This window comes from Nomascus leucogenys, chromosome 5, assembly GCF_006542625.1.
Source record: "Nomascus leucogenys isolate Asia chromosome 5, Asia_NLE_v1, whole genome shotgun sequence".
Lineage (NCBI taxonomy): Eukaryota > Metazoa > Chordata > Mammalia > Primates > Hylobatidae > Nomascus > Nomascus leucogenys.
In genome coordinates, this window is record NC_044385.1 from 3,037,190 (window position 1) to 3,045,820 (window position 8,631).

At 47.2% G+C, this 8,631-nt stretch overlaps 1 protein-coding gene across 1 annotated transcript in view; it reads right to left on the reverse strand.

Annotated features, from left to right (window-relative positions):
- The window catches only part of KIF26B (kinesin family member 26B), a 579,476-nt gene that overhangs the window by 491,025 nt on the left and 79,820 nt on the right, over window positions 1-8,631 (reverse strand). The gene's annotated exons all lie outside the window — the stretch shown is intronic.

Below are 8,631 nucleotides of genomic sequence, written 5' to 3' on the forward strand. Positions count from 1 at the left end.
TTAAGTCATGGAAGGGGAAACCCAACTGGCATTTGCAAAGATGATCAATCTCACCAGGAATCAGGGAGATGCTCGTTAAAACAATGAGATAGCACTTCTCACCCATGCGATTGGCAAACATTTAAAGTTTGATAAAGACAAGTATTGGCAAGGGAGAAACAGGATTGGCGTGTCCAACTGGAACAGCCACTTGGGAGAGCAATTTGGTGATAAGTTGTAAAGTTGAAGACATGTACAACTTATGACTTGACAGTTTACCTCCTCCCTCCTCTGAATATATCAGAGAACTTCCATGTAGGTGCAAAAGAGTACATATGCAAGAATGCACACAGCAGCACTGTAGGTAACTGAGGGAAAAAACCGAAATGTCCATCCATACGAGAAGTAAATAAACCACATATGGCTGGGCGTGGTGGCTCACGCCTGTAATCCCAGCACTTTGGGAGGCCGAGGAGGGCAGATCATGAGGTCAGGAGTTCGAGACCAGCCTAAGCAACATGGTGAAACCCCGTCTCTATTAAAAATACAAAAATTAGCCAGGTGTGCTGGTGCCCACCTGTAATCCCAGCTACTCAGGAGGCTGAGGCAGGAGAATCACTTGAACCCGGGAGATGGAGGTTGCAGTGAGCTGAGATCATGCCACTCCACTCCAGCCTGGGAGCAAGAATCCGTCTCAAACAAACAAACAAAAAAACCACATATATATACAATGGAACACTATACAGCTGCTAATACTATACATGTGTCAACTTGAATAAATTTCAAAAACATCATATTGAGTGAAAAGGCAAATTGCAGATGTCATGCACAATATATAATTTACATACAACTTTTTAACAGTCCAATACAATGTATGTGTTTAGATTTCTTAGGTAGAATATCTAGCTCCAATGAGAACACCATACATGGGCTAGTTAACACAAGTGTAGACATTACCCTTTCTAAGGAAGGAGACCAGGAGTGGGAAAGGGCACCCCAAGTGCCTCAGCTAAATCTTTATTCCATTCTTTAAAATAAAATGAGATTTGAAGTACATATGGCATAGCAGTGAGATCTGATAATGCTAATGCTAGGCATTCAATATGTTCCCTATTCTTTTGGGGGAGGCATAGAGACAGGGTCTCACTATGTAGCCCAGGCGGGTCTCAAACTCCTGACCTCAAGAGATCCTCTAGCCTTGGCCTCCCAAAGCACTGGGATTATGTTATTCTCTATTCTTATCTATGTGTTTGAAATATTTAAAAATAATGTGAGCTTTGAGATGCTATTTTAAATCTAACAGTCAGACATTTTTCTCTTTTGTTTCCCAGGCAAAGACAGACATTCCAGGCAGAGGAAATGGTGTGATGAAACGCACAGAGGCTCTAGAAGACGTGAGAATTTCAAGGAATGAAAATGCCTGCATCTCAAATGGCTGGAGATGAGGCTGGGTGAGTCAGGAATGAGCCTTGAAGGCCACCTGAGACATGGGAACTGTGCTCATACCACGGGCTAAGGGGATCCACCAGGGCCGAGTCCCCAAAGCAAGCACCTTCCAGAGGCTGCACCCAGTGCTCCCGTGGCGGCTGTGAAGCACTGCCCACAGGAGGGAGTGGGCAGCCAGCTGGGGCTGCCGTGGGCCCTGGACGGGGCCGTGTCTGCCGCCATAGCAGCTGTTCCCATGGACCTCCAGCTGTCCACAGGATGACACAGGTGGACACAGCATGAGTCACTGTCTCCTGAGCCCACTGGGCTGCAAGGAAGGGGCAGGTTTCGGCCAGCTTCTACAAGGCCCTCGACTGTGACCTGTGAGGCACCTGGGGGGCCTGGGATTCTGCTGCTCCTGCTTCCTGCCATGCTCTGAGCACAGCAGTGCCAGCTGGTGCCCAGCTCCGAGTTCCACCTCTTTTCCTACTTAGAACCAGACCACCTCCAGCCAGCAGGCTCTGGAAAAGCCGATCCAGCCGCCTCCCTCTGGCCAAATGAGGATCTAAAGCCCACCGGCCGCTTTTCCTCTGTCGGGGCACCCTCTGACTTCATGGTCTTCCCGTCACTCTGGCCATCCTGGTCATTCCACCTTCACGCTCCCCGCTGATCTCTGGGAATGCCACCTCTAAATCCTTCAGAGCCACACTCAGGAAATACCGACATTAACTGGTAACGGGAAGAAACTCCTCACTACCGATGATTTTCCTGACGGGTGTATTCCGACCCAACGAACAGCTGCCAAGCCTTAAGGCTTGGCAATACTCTGTTTCCCAATCCCCAAGCCCTGTGAGACTCAAGAGTAGGAAAAGGTGGAGATCCATGATCCCTGGGCGGGGACTGTGGGGGCAGGGACCTTGGGCCGGGCCAGAGTCCTCTATCTTTGAGCTCAGGGCACAGACGGAGCAAGTTTCTTTCCACCTGGTTCTCCAAGTCACTTCAGGCTCTCTGCCAGGCTGGTTCTGACCTTCCTCCAGCCTCCCTGAGCCACCTGGCCCACAGCCTCCCGCCTCCCTCTGGCGGGTCCCTGTAGCCTTGCAGATCCCTCCCACAGGGGCATCTCCTGCCTCTCCCAGCTTCTCTAACTGTATTGTTGCTTTTCCGATATGGCTATATCTCACTACAACTTCCCTTGTTGCTCTTCTCTGCTGTCTCCCCTACGGCACTAACAGAGCTTCTGGTAGAAGTGTTAATATATCACGAGCCCCCTCCTACCTTTTAGAAATTCTCCCCGGAAGGAAAAAGATTAAATATAATCTCACAAGAGTCTGAGGGCAGTGGTATTTCTCCACATTCTATACACACCCGTATGTCTGTACATGTATGTGTGTATGCAGCTTCCTCTAAACAAACCGAAAATGCAGGACTTTAAAATTCCAGGACTTATGAAACGGAAAACGAATTCTACAAACCCAAAGTTACGATTTTCAGACATTTCCACGCTGAGGTATATACACTAAAGTGCGACTGATCAACCCAACTCTACAAATACAGCAACTATGCCCTGCCTTTCCCTCCCCTAAGAAGAGAAAAATAAAGCGAATGTGGCCATGGAAGCGGCGAAAGTGGACTCAGGAAGTCGTTAGGCACCAGAATAACCCCTAGGGATGCAGGAAGACCATGTGGTTTTCACGGGCAATGACTCTCTTTTTTTTTTTTGAGACAGAGTTTCACTCTGTTGCCCAGGCTGGAAGCACGATCTCAGCTCACTGCAACCTCCACCTCCCGGGTTCAAGCAGTTCTCATGCCTCAGCCTCCCGAGTAACTGGGACTACAGGTGTGCGTCACGACACTCGGCTAATCTTTGTATTTTTAATAGAGTTTCTCCATGTTTCCCAGGCTGGTCTCAAACTCCTGACCTCAAGTGATCTGCCCGCCTTGGCCTCCCAAAGGGCTGGGATTACAGGCATGAGTCACCACACCCGGCCGGAAAGTGACTCTTTATATAGTAAAATAAAAATACGCTGTCAGGAAAGACAACTTTTGGAAGGAAAAACACTAATACATTCAGAAAATCATTTTACTGGTCAGGACACCATGGCTCATGCCTGTAATCCCAACACTCTGGGGGCCAGATCACCTGAGTTCGAGACCAGCCTGGCCAACATAGTGAAAACCCGTCTCTACTAAAAGTACAAAAAATTAGCCAGGCGTGGTGGTGGGCGCCTGTAATCCCAGCTACTATGGAGGCCAAAGCAGGAGAATTGCTTGAACCTAGGAGGCGGAGGTTGCAGTGAGCTGAGATCGCGCCATTGCCCTCCAGCCTGGGCGACAGAGCGAGACTCTGTCTAAAATAACAACAACAACAACGAAAACCCAAACAAAAGAAAATCATTTTACTAACCATAATCCTAGTCAATGAATCAAAAATGCATTCTTCACCTATTAATGGCATTTCCTTTAAGTTTTTGATAAAAATTGATGCAAAGAAAGAATTCACTCCCAGTAAATCATTAAAATGTAGCTCTTCTGGAAAGTGAATCAGATGGTCATTTTTATTGGCTCATGACCTTTTTTATTGGCCTCATGTCGATATCTGCTTCTTCGCCTTGTGCAACATCATCATTTTCTGCGGGACTGCAGCCTGCTATCTGCACGGATGACGGAAGAACATGGAGGCATTCTCTGGAGGACACGTTAACTCCTGCCCGTGTCCATCTTCCACTAAATGTCCTGGGTCTCCCACTACACAGGCCATTCTGAGAGGGGAAGTAAAATGAATGGGCTGGGAGAAGGACAGCGACGTAAGGCAGAAAATACAACTCTTGCAGTAGATGGTGGACAACAAAATTAGACGTAAGAAACCACATCTCCATATCAAGAGCTCCTCAAAGTCGGGTCTACAGAGAGTTTGCTACCAACACCCAGAAGGAAGTGTAGAAATTGAGACTAAGCATTTAGAATTTTTTTGCAGCAATGTGTATAATTTTAGATCAATTGGGGTTTTTTTGTTTCATTTTGTTTTTTGAGACAGTTTTGCTCTTGTCGCCCAGGCTGGAGTGCAGTGGTACCATCTCAGCTCACTGCAACCTCCACCTCCCAGGTTCAAGCGATTCTCCTGCCTCAGCCTTCCAAGTAGCTGAGATTACAGGTGCCCGCCACCACACCCGGCTAGTTTTTTGTATTTTTAGTAGAGATGGGGTTTCGCCATGTTGGGCGGGCTGGTCTCAAACTCCTGACCTCAAGTGATCCGCCCATCTCGGCCTCCCAAAGTGCTGGGATTACAGGTGTGAGCCACCACACCCAGCCCAATTGTTCTTAGTAATAAAAAAAAATTCAAGACTTTTTAATGTCTTTTGGGTTTGGGTTTTTTTTCCATTTTTCTATTCATTTTTATTGTCTTTGATGGATAGGTTGATCTGCAATGCAACATGGAAAATTTGAAAACTGGTCCTTCATCAAATACAGTTTGGGAAGCACTGCTCTACATCACTGTCCTATGTTTAAAAAGACCAGAGTTTTGTGATTCTCAAATGACAATATTCTTTTTTTTTTTTTTAGATGAAGTTTCTCTCCGTCACGCAGGCTGGAGTGCAGTGGTGCAATCTCGGCTCACTGCAACCTCTGCCTCTTGGGTTCAAGTGATTCTTGTGCCTCAGCCTCCTGAGTAGTTGGGATTACATGCACCTGCCACCATGCCCAGCTAACTTTTCTATTTTTTTAGTAGAGATGGGGTCTCACCATGTTGGTCAGTCTGGTCTTGAACTCCTGATCTCAGGTGATCTGTCTGCCTTGGCCTCCCAAAGTGCTGGGATTACAGGCATGAGCCAACATGCCTGGCCAAATAACAACATTCTTTTTTTTTTTTTTTTGAGACAGGGTCTTGCTCTGTTGCCCACGCTGGAGTGCAGTAGTGCAATCATGGCTCACCATAGCCTCGACCTCTTGGGCTCAAGTGATCCTCCCACCTCAGCCTCCCAAGTAGCTGGGACTATAGGTACATGTCACCATGCCTGGTTAATTTTTACTTATTTACTTAGCAGAGATAAGGTCTCACTATGTTGCCCAGGCTGGCTCTGAACTTCTGAGTTCAAGCAACCCTCACACCTTGGCCTCCTAAAGTGCTGGGATTACAGGTGTGGGCCACTGCACCCAGCTACAATATTCTTATTTGCACAAAAATTTGCAGACTCCCTGGATTAATCCAAACAAATGCAGTCTGTACAAAAGACAGTGTTGCCAGCAAAGAATGGAAGGAAATGTGTCTGTTTCCAAAAGCCTGAACGTAGTAAACTGGGAGGTCCCATAAAGGCTTTTTTGCCATGATGCTCACAGACCCCCCGGGCCCTGGCTGCAGCATCACTGTCCACCAGGGTACAGTTGTGCTAAGCTAGGGAAGCAGGCCTTAACCACGGCTGGGGGATCATAGGGACCATCACCCACCCAAGGCTTCCTGAGTACTGGAGGAGCACTCTTCCCTGTTACAAAAACTCCATCCGGATGGCTTCCAGGAGCCAGCAGTGCCTTGAAATGGGTGGCAGGAGGGCAGACCAGCTAACAGAAAGAAAGATGATGCCATATGTCCAGAGAGAAGGGAGGTTAAACATTCACATCTGCTCTAAGTCGTAGTCTAAAGATGGACTTTAGAGTTGCGTGGTGTGAGACAGAGCTGTAAGTTCCATCTGTCTAGCCCTCGTTTACCAAAGGACACACCACCAGGGGCAATGGGCAGGAATGGGAGGAAGAAAGAAGGGAAGGAGAAGTCGAAAGAGGGAGCAGAGGAGGGAGGAAGAAAGGGAGACAACCAGCCAGCCAGTGCGTTGCCGAAGACACCATGATCTTCACTGCAGAGGAATTCTGCTGTTTTGTGAGCCTTAGAAGCATTTGTGATCACACGGACCAGAGACTCAGTCCCAGATCTGCCTTAAGTAATTTTAGGCAAGTCACTTTACTTCTCTGTGCCTTATGTTTCCATCTGCAAAATGAAGGTGTTGGGCTACGTGGTCTCATTCGTTTATTCAAGCAACACATACTGATCAGGCACCTACCGCATGCCACCCATGGTGTTCTGCCCTAGGGATACAGCAGTGAGCAAATCCCAGTCCCCACAGGGCTCACAGCCATACACACTCAGTATTCCTTTCCCCTAGCATTAGCATTCTCAGATTCTGCATCGTGTACCTTTATTTCTACACTCCATTGTTTTCGGGTTTAGACATTCTTACCAAAAATAAGAAAGGACAAGGAAAAAGCGAGTCGCATGCATTATAAAATTTGCTTCAAGAAAATACAACATACCAAACTTCAAACTTATAAAACAAATTTAATTCATAACATTGCTAACATTATAGGTTTATAAGAAATTCACTTAAAGGTTCTTTTAAGTGAATTCCCAGGCACTATGCTAAGCCATTTTATATGCAATATCCTTTAACTTTCACAATAAATCTACGATGGAGGCAACATTTGTTCCCATTTTAGAGTTGAAGACGTTGAGGCTGAATGACGTTAAAACTAACTTGCCCAAAGTCCCATGGCTGGTAAATGATAGAACCAAGACACGAACTTGGCACTTACATGCTTAACTGTCTTACCTGTATACACCTTGTTCATTAAAACAGAAGTGATGCCAGAGGCTCATGCCTGTCATCCCAACATTTTGGGAGGCCGAAGCAGGCAGACTACAAGGTCAGGAGTTCCAGACCAGCCTGGCCAGCATGGTGAAACCCCGTCTCGACTAAAAACACAGAAATTAGCCAGGCATGGTGGCGCACACCTGTAGTCCCAGCTACTCGGGAAGCTGGGGCAGGAGAATCACTTGAACCCGGGAGGCGGAGGTTGCAGTGAGCCAAGATGGTGCCACTGCACTCTAGCCTGGGTGACAGAGCAAGACTGTGTCTCAATAAAATAATAACAATAAGTGATGCAGTGTGTACAAGCAGCTTATAGTGGTGGGGTGTTTGCAGAAGGCGATAAGCACTGTTTATTCTAACTACTCAAAAACTTATGCAAACGACAAACCCGGTATTTCACTCTCATGTCTTAAAATTGTACACACTGTTCCCGCTTAGCACACTGACTATTACTTCAGGAGCTTCAGACTTTACTCCAGTCTTCTGTGCACTTTTCCTTTCTATCTATATTCTGAACCCTTATTCCCTTCCTCCCTCCCTCCTTTCCTTCCTTCCTTCTATATTCTGAACCTTCCTCCCTCCCTTCCTCTCTCCCTCCGTCTCTCCCTTTCTTTTCTTTGTTTCCAGAGTCTCTGTCACCCAAGCTTGAGTGCAGTGGCGTGATCATAGCTCACTGCAACCTCAAACTCTTAGGCTCAAGTGATCCTCCCACCTCTGCCTCCTGAGTAGCTAGAATTAAGGGTGAATGCCACCATGCCTGGCTAATTTTTTTTTTTAGGGATAGGATCTTGCTATGTTGCCCAGTCTGGTCTGGAACTCCTGGCCTCAAGCCATCCTCCTGCCTCAGCCTCTCAAAGCACTGGAATTACAAGCATGAGCCACCGCACCCAACCCATATTTCTTAACAGAAATTAAAAAGCAAATATTATTGAACGGACATAAATGTTCACTTTGAATGACAAAGGACACCTACCTTTAATTAACTATGGCCTTTGAAGTATAACCTTAAAGCAAGAGAGTAATGACCTAGTTTATACAAATCTAACATATTCAAATATTTTCCTGAATACATCAGCTCCACAAAGGAAGGTAAGTGGAGTCCCTCCACAGGCAACTAAACCCAGTGCAGTAGGGACACAGGGGGAGGCCCAAGGGACAGTGTCAGTTGACACTCTCAGCTCCGCCAGGCAAGAGGATGGGGAAGCAGATCTCTCCCACGTACTCTGCTTCTGAAAGACACAGGGGCAGGAGGCCAGGATGACCTCCCGCAGAGCCAGCCTGTGTGCCACCGGGTGTCCAAAAGATTGGCTAATGGGCCGACTGCTGCTGGTGGAGGGCGAGTCCTTTTAACACAACAGGCTTTTATTCTCTTAGAAACACTTAATAGCAGGCCGGTGTTGCAAGGCCTGGAAATGGCGCTCCCCTGCTGAGCTCATGCAAGTCAAAGGCTTTCAGTCAAACCAAGGAAATTCTCTGCTGAATAAATCAGTGCCCTTCTCCTTGCTTTTCCTCTTTGCAAGCCCCCAGGAAGAACTTCCACCTGCAGACTGGAGCACCCCAAGCCAGGAGGCCAAATTGCTGGCCCATCTCCAAC